Here is a 6,312-nt window from a genome sequence, read left to right on the forward strand (position 1 = left end):
AAAAAAAAAAAAACAAATTTTATTGCCTTGAGGGCTGGGGAGATAGCTCAGCAGCATAAGTGCCTGCCTGGCAAGCACAAGGTCCGGAGTTCGATACCTGGTACCATATACTGCACCAGCCCCAGAACAGTCAGGGTGGTGCACAGCTGTAATCCCAGCACTGGGGAGCTGAGACAGGAGGATCACTATGAGTCTGAGCTACATAGCAAGACCCTACACCAAAAAACAATAAAATTAAATGTTGAAAATGTATTACCTTGAGAGACACATTGCCATTAGTCTGTCTTAAAATACTCCCACTTTACCCCATCCACCTACCACTCTCTGAAGTATTTTACCTTGCCTCTTTTTTTTTTTTTTTTTTTTTTTTTTTTTTTTTTTTTTTTTTTTTTTTGGTGCTGGGGATTGAACTCAGGACCCTGAGCTTGCCAGGCAGGCGCCTATTCTACTGAGCTATCTCCCCAGGCCCTGCCTTTACCATTTTTGAGTGTACGATTCAGTACTGCTAAATGTATTCACATTGTTATAAAAAGGATCTCCAGAAGTTTTTTCTTGCAAATCTGAAACTCTGTGCCCATGTATACCTTTTCTTCTGGCCTCAGATGCCCACCATCTATTCTACTTTCTGTCTCTATGAATTTCACTACTCTAGGTACAGTCATAAAAATTAAATCCTGTACCCAAGGGCCTGAGTTCAATCCCCGGTTCCGCAAAATAAATGAATAAATAAAAATAAATTAAATCCTATAGTATTAATAGTAGTACTTAATCCTGCAGTAGATGCCATTTCAGACTAGTTTATTTCATTTATTATCATGTGCTCAAGGCCTGCTTATATGTCGGTGTTTGTATAAGAATTTCCAAAGGGCTAAGTAATATTCCATTCTACGGAGAGACTGGTTGGCTTAAGCTTTCACCAACCACGGGACACTTGGGTTGCTTTTGTCTCTTGGCAATTATGAATAGTGTTACCCTGCAGATGGCTAGAAGGATGGATGTTGAGTACCTTTGCCATAAAGCTATGATAAATGTTTAAGATGATGGATATATTTATTTAACTCAATTTAATCATTACGCAATATATACGTTGTTAGGTTTTTTCCAGTGCAGCTTTAGAGACAAAAAGTAAAGGGAGGCCTTTAGTGAGGACAGAGAGAGGACCACAGGAAAATGGCAGGGACCCTGACCTGTGACAAACAAAGCTAGGGCTGTGTGGACCTTTGATAGGGGCAGAGTTTGGGGCCAGGCTCAGTGATGTGAAAGGGGCTGGCTGGACTTTTGTGGTGCACAAGGGAAGAGTAAAGGAAGGTGTATTCAGGGCTGAGTGGAGAGGATGGGGGTGGTCCTTGGGAAGATAAGCTGTTGTTCGGGGCTTGAGCCGTGTTAGAACACCACTGTGGCAGTCAGCAGTTCATAGTGCAGCCAGAACCTATCGTGCATGTCCCCACAGTGCGCCTCCAATCTCCTGGAAGGTGAAAGGAAGGGACAAAGTGGCAGTGCAGTGGGAATCCAAGATGGATGCTGGTTCATGAGAAACAGAAAGCCAGGAGGCAGCCAGAGCCGGGGCAGTTATTGATTGAGGAGGGGGTTATGGGATGGCTCAGTGGGTGGCGATGGTCTTATGCTGAGGAGGATCTTGCTTTGGAGTGTCTTTAGTCTGAGCAGTCTTAGTATTAGTCTTACTATGTGGGAGAGGATGGCGCAACCCTCATAGGATAAAGGGAAATCTGTCAAGTTGATACCAGAACTCCCAAGCCTCCGTTCATCCCTTAGGGAAATATGTAAAATTAGCCATTGTGAATTTGTGGTCCCCACTATCAGAGCATCACAAGCCACCCCATAAGTATATAGAATTTATTTTATTTTGTGGTACTGGGGATCAAACTTGAGAACGTGTGATTGCCAGACAGGTGCTTATGCCACTGAGCTGTATCCCTGGCCCTAGTACATACAATCTTTATGCTTTTAGATATTAGTTAAGATTAATGTACTTATTTAATTTATGTATTTGGTGCAGGTTCTCACTAAACAGCTCAGACTTGTGGTGATCCTTCTATTTTCAGCCTCCCTAACTGGGATTACAAGTGTGCGCCACCACACCCAGTCTCAGAGGCCAGCTCAGTGCGCCCAGGGTTAGGGACTGGTGGGGTATGTGGTGCCAGGGATCAAATCCCCATTCCTGCACTTGCCTAAACAAGTGTTTAGTCCACTGAGCTATCTCACTGGCCCTAAAATAAATTTAACTTAAACTTTAACAAAATAAAGAAAAAGCCAGGCATGGTGGTACACACCCATAATCCCAGCACTTGGAGGCCTGAGGCAGAAGGACCATCTGGAGTTCCATGTCAGTTTGGGTTGCATAGTGAGTTTAAGACCAACCTGAACTACATAGCAAAACCCTGTCTCAAAATAAATAAACAAACACAAGTAAAAATAAATAAATATTTTTAGAATGAAAAAGAGAAAAAAAAAATGAAAGTTTCTTCAAAGAGGCAAATATCTGCAAATGCCAAAGAAATGAAAGTTCTATTGGTGACAGAAAAAAACAATGCAAAGATTGATAGCAGAGGTAGAATAGTGTGGTGATTGGCCTTGTGTCAACTTGAGATGTCAGAGTTTGGCTGGCTTGGCTAGGTGACACCACGCCCTGGGGCCTGGCAGCCTTGCCCTAGAGTGACTCAGCACAGAAACATAGATAAAGGGGCTGAGGGGGACTTCGGCCAGCCTTACTGCCTCAGAGAGCAGGGATCTTGGCACCAGCCGCCAGCACTTCCTCGGAGGAGCTCTGGTCCTTGCAGTCAATGTGGAAGGAAGAGGGACAGGCTTGATGCACGCCGCAGCTGCTGCACCAACTCTGCTCGTCCTTGCTTTCTCCCACTATGCACTGCTGCCGTTTGCCTGGGAGCCAGCCAGGTACAGACTGACACTGCCACAAACTATGAGATAAAAAAAGCTTTCTTTCCTTCATTTTGAGTGTCGGGTATTTTTCCCAGCCTTAAGTGAAAAGAAACAGAGAAGTAGCAATTTATTTTTTTGGGTAGTAATCATATACAGAATTATTTCTTCCATGTTCTCATTTGAAAACTGATATTCTGGGCTGGGGATAAAGCTCAGTGGTACAGAGCCTGCCTGGCAAGCATAAGGTTCTAAGTTTGATTCCCAGGACCAACAAAACAAAACAAACACCAGGTTCTAATGGTGTAGAGAATGATTTTACTTTTTTTTTTTTTTCTTCGGAACCGGGGATTGAACTCAGGCCCTTGGGCTTGCTAGGAAAGCACTTATTCTATTAAGCCACCTCCCTGGCCCCTAGAGAATGATTTTACAAGAAATTAATTTATTTTAATGTCTACAATTTCTCTAGTTTTTTGACACCCCTCTCTGAGAAAATATTTAATGTTATTATTTGGCAATAATCAATTGTGTCTCTCCATGCTTCTGGGCCCTCACCTTTCAGATATAAAATAATGCTTACTCATTTTAACTTTGAATTGAAATTATTAAAAAAAAAAAAAGACATGAAAAATGCTGAAGTTTTGTCCTTTAGAAAGCAGTTAATGTCATTAATGTGTTAGGAGGAATTTTTTTCTTTTTCTTTCTTTTTTTTTTTTTTTGGCTGGCTCGGAATGCCTTCAGTGCATGTTTGGCTGCCTAGAGTTGTGGGGATTGAACCACAGCAACCTGAGCCTTACTGCTTTGTTGAAGCAGCCACTTAAACAATTGAGCTAAGAGGCAGGGCCCAGAAGGAATTTTTTTTTTTTTCTCCCAATGCCTTCAGGGCAGGTTTCACTGGCCTGACTGCTTTGTTGAAGCAGCCACTTAAAAAACTGAGCTAAGGAGCAGGCCCCCATAATGGTGTAGGCAGTTGAGCTACAGGAAAATCTAGGCAGTCAGACAAGCCTGGACCCTCAGAAGGAGCCAGTGTGGATGACAAGATAGCTTATATCTATGGGAGAGATAGGCACTCCTGGGCCAGACCTCAAGACAAAAGAGTAAACAGATGCACCCACATACTCCCTGGGGATGGCATTAGGGATTGATATTCTAAATAGGAACTAATCACCTTGTAAAAGCTAGGAAGAGTCACCTATCCACCCTCTACAGGAATTGCCCCTATACCTATTCACGCCCACTTGCTACATGACTCATTTCGCCATTTGATCCCCATTTAATCAATTTTACCTGAGCAATCACGCTTGTAATCTTACTGGTTGAGCATAGTTTTATGCCACCTCTTGTGGGAGCTCTCATGTTTTCCACCTTAGAATACCTTACCTCATGGTTTTGCTCTATAGAAATCACTAGAAAAGGCAGATTCCTGGGCTACCCACTCGGGACCCCTGCTGTCCCTCTCACGGATAGAAGCATTCTTTCCCCCAATAAATACATTCTGCTCCTAACCTCTGTTATTCCTAAAATTCATTCTTCCATTTTAGAGACTATAAACTCAGCCCAGGTATCTTTCAGCGGGGGAGTTTCATTCCCCTACATCAATATCACTATTGTAATAAAAATAAATTCTGGAAAATATGAAATATCTCTACAATATATTTAAACACCTGTAAGGATGCTTAAAAGTCATTACATTCTGTCACTGATAAAATATTGGAAATATGACAAGGCATCTTACAGTACTGGACAATGAACAGGGAGGCCAAATTCTGTTTCTACAATAATGGGATTTCCTCTGCAACCAGGAAAACAACAAAGATAGCCCTGTGGACTACAGAGAGAGAGAAAAAAATAAGAAAAAAATTTTTGAAAGTTTCAGTTTCCTGAGAAAAGGAAACTTATCTGATTGGTCTGAGGCTTTCCTGGGCTTGCCCTGCAGCCAGAGTGAAGCTACATAAACATCTGCTGCAGCCAGACCTCTCAAGCCTGGCAAGCAGGTGAGTGTGAAGATGGCACAGGAGCAAGGTGTGTGTTAGGAGGGACAAAATCAGCCAGCACAGACAGCCACCTTATTGGAAGCAGCTGGACCTGGCTCGGGTCTGGCATGCCGTGGAGCAAACCCCATATTCTCTCTCAGCTGGACTGTTCCCACACTTATCAAATGAGGATAGGATCCCAGCTCTGACACTGAAGAGGTGATGCAAAAGCAAAGACCTACCAATTCGGCCGAGGTCTGTGCCTTGACAGTGTCGTTGGTTCTGACTTAAAACAGCTCCAGTCACAGAAAACACAAGACACAAAGCCCTGAAGATCTCGGAAGGCAAACAGCTTTATTTCCTCTAGTGGACTGGTGGGAATGTCAGTTCCGAATCACCAGCCTCTTCTTGGGGTTCAACAGTCACTTCTATAGACTGTTGGAAGGAAGTGCAAAAGGAAGATAACAGGCTATTCCACAGTTATGTCACATAATGCTAGGCAGAGTTATGCCCAGCAAGTTAATTGGGGGTTACTAACGACCAACAGGGAGGTCAGGGCTAGGGAGAGCAGGAGTCAATCACTGTCTAGGACTGAGCCAGGTCTTTCTCTATCCGGGAAATCTCTGAAATAATCTAATAAGATGCACTGTCTAGCTGAGCACTGGAATGCAAAGGCTGGCTGGATTTTGTTATTCACTCATTATGAGAACAGGCCCGGTGTGTCCATCTGCTCCCCATCCCCCCCATCTCCTTCCCTCCCTTGGCCTTGAATCTAGCCTTTAGGGATACTATTTTAATTTTTTTTCTTTTTTTTTTTTTTCAGAACAAGGGATTGAACTCAGGCCCTTGTGCTTGCCAGGCAAGTGCTTATTCCACGGAGTCATCTCCTCAGCCCCAGGGGATACATTTTTGAATTGCCTTTACACTCCGGCAGATTTAAGGGAGTCCCAGAAGTGTCTAAACGGGGATGTGCGCGTGGGGGGGATGGGAATGGGGTGTGGGGAGGAGATTACTCAGTAGAATAAGCTATTGCCTGGCAAGGGCTGGGTTTTGAGTTCAATCCCTGGTACCGAAAATAAATAAATAAAAGAAAAACAAAAGAAAAAATAAAATGTGATCACTGGGATATCAGTGAAGAAGAAAGCAGCCATCTGTGGTAAGTAAAATCTCCTGAGGTCCTGCACAACCTGATATGCACACCCCCGCACCAGGCCTCCAGAGCCTCCAGCCTACCCTGGTGCCTTAAAGAATTTTCAGATCAGTGGATGATTAGACAGTTCTGGATTCCCTCTCCCACCAAAGCACCACCCTTTTTTGCAGGCTTGGAAAGCCTCACGACGATGTTGCCATGGAGTTCCTTGGAACAGGTGCTCTGGTCTCATCCGTAGGTGCTAAGATAGCATCAGCAGTGACCTTGGCTCAAGTTGGTGGCGCAGCCACTGGC

The 6,312-nt window shown here is 43.8% G+C and overlaps 1 long non-coding RNA gene across 1 annotated transcript in view; it reads right to left on the reverse strand.

Annotated features, from left to right (window-relative positions):
- Nucleotides 1-6,267, reverse strand: part of LOC111817792 — a 21,901-nt gene extending 15,634 nt beyond the window's left edge. Inside the window, exon 1 of the long non-coding RNA XR_002821909.1 lies at nt 6,177-6,267. This is a non-coding gene — a long non-coding RNA (uncharacterized LOC111817792). The remainder of the gene's footprint in view (nt 1-6,176) is intronic.
- Nucleotides 6,268-6,312: the final 45 nt, after the last annotated feature.

This window comes from Octodon degus, unplaced genomic scaffold (assembly GCF_000260255.1).
Source record: "Octodon degus isolate 3935 unplaced genomic scaffold, OctDeg1.0 scaffold00070, whole genome shotgun sequence".
NCBI lineage: Eukaryota > Metazoa > Chordata > Mammalia > Rodentia > Octodontidae > Octodon > Octodon degus.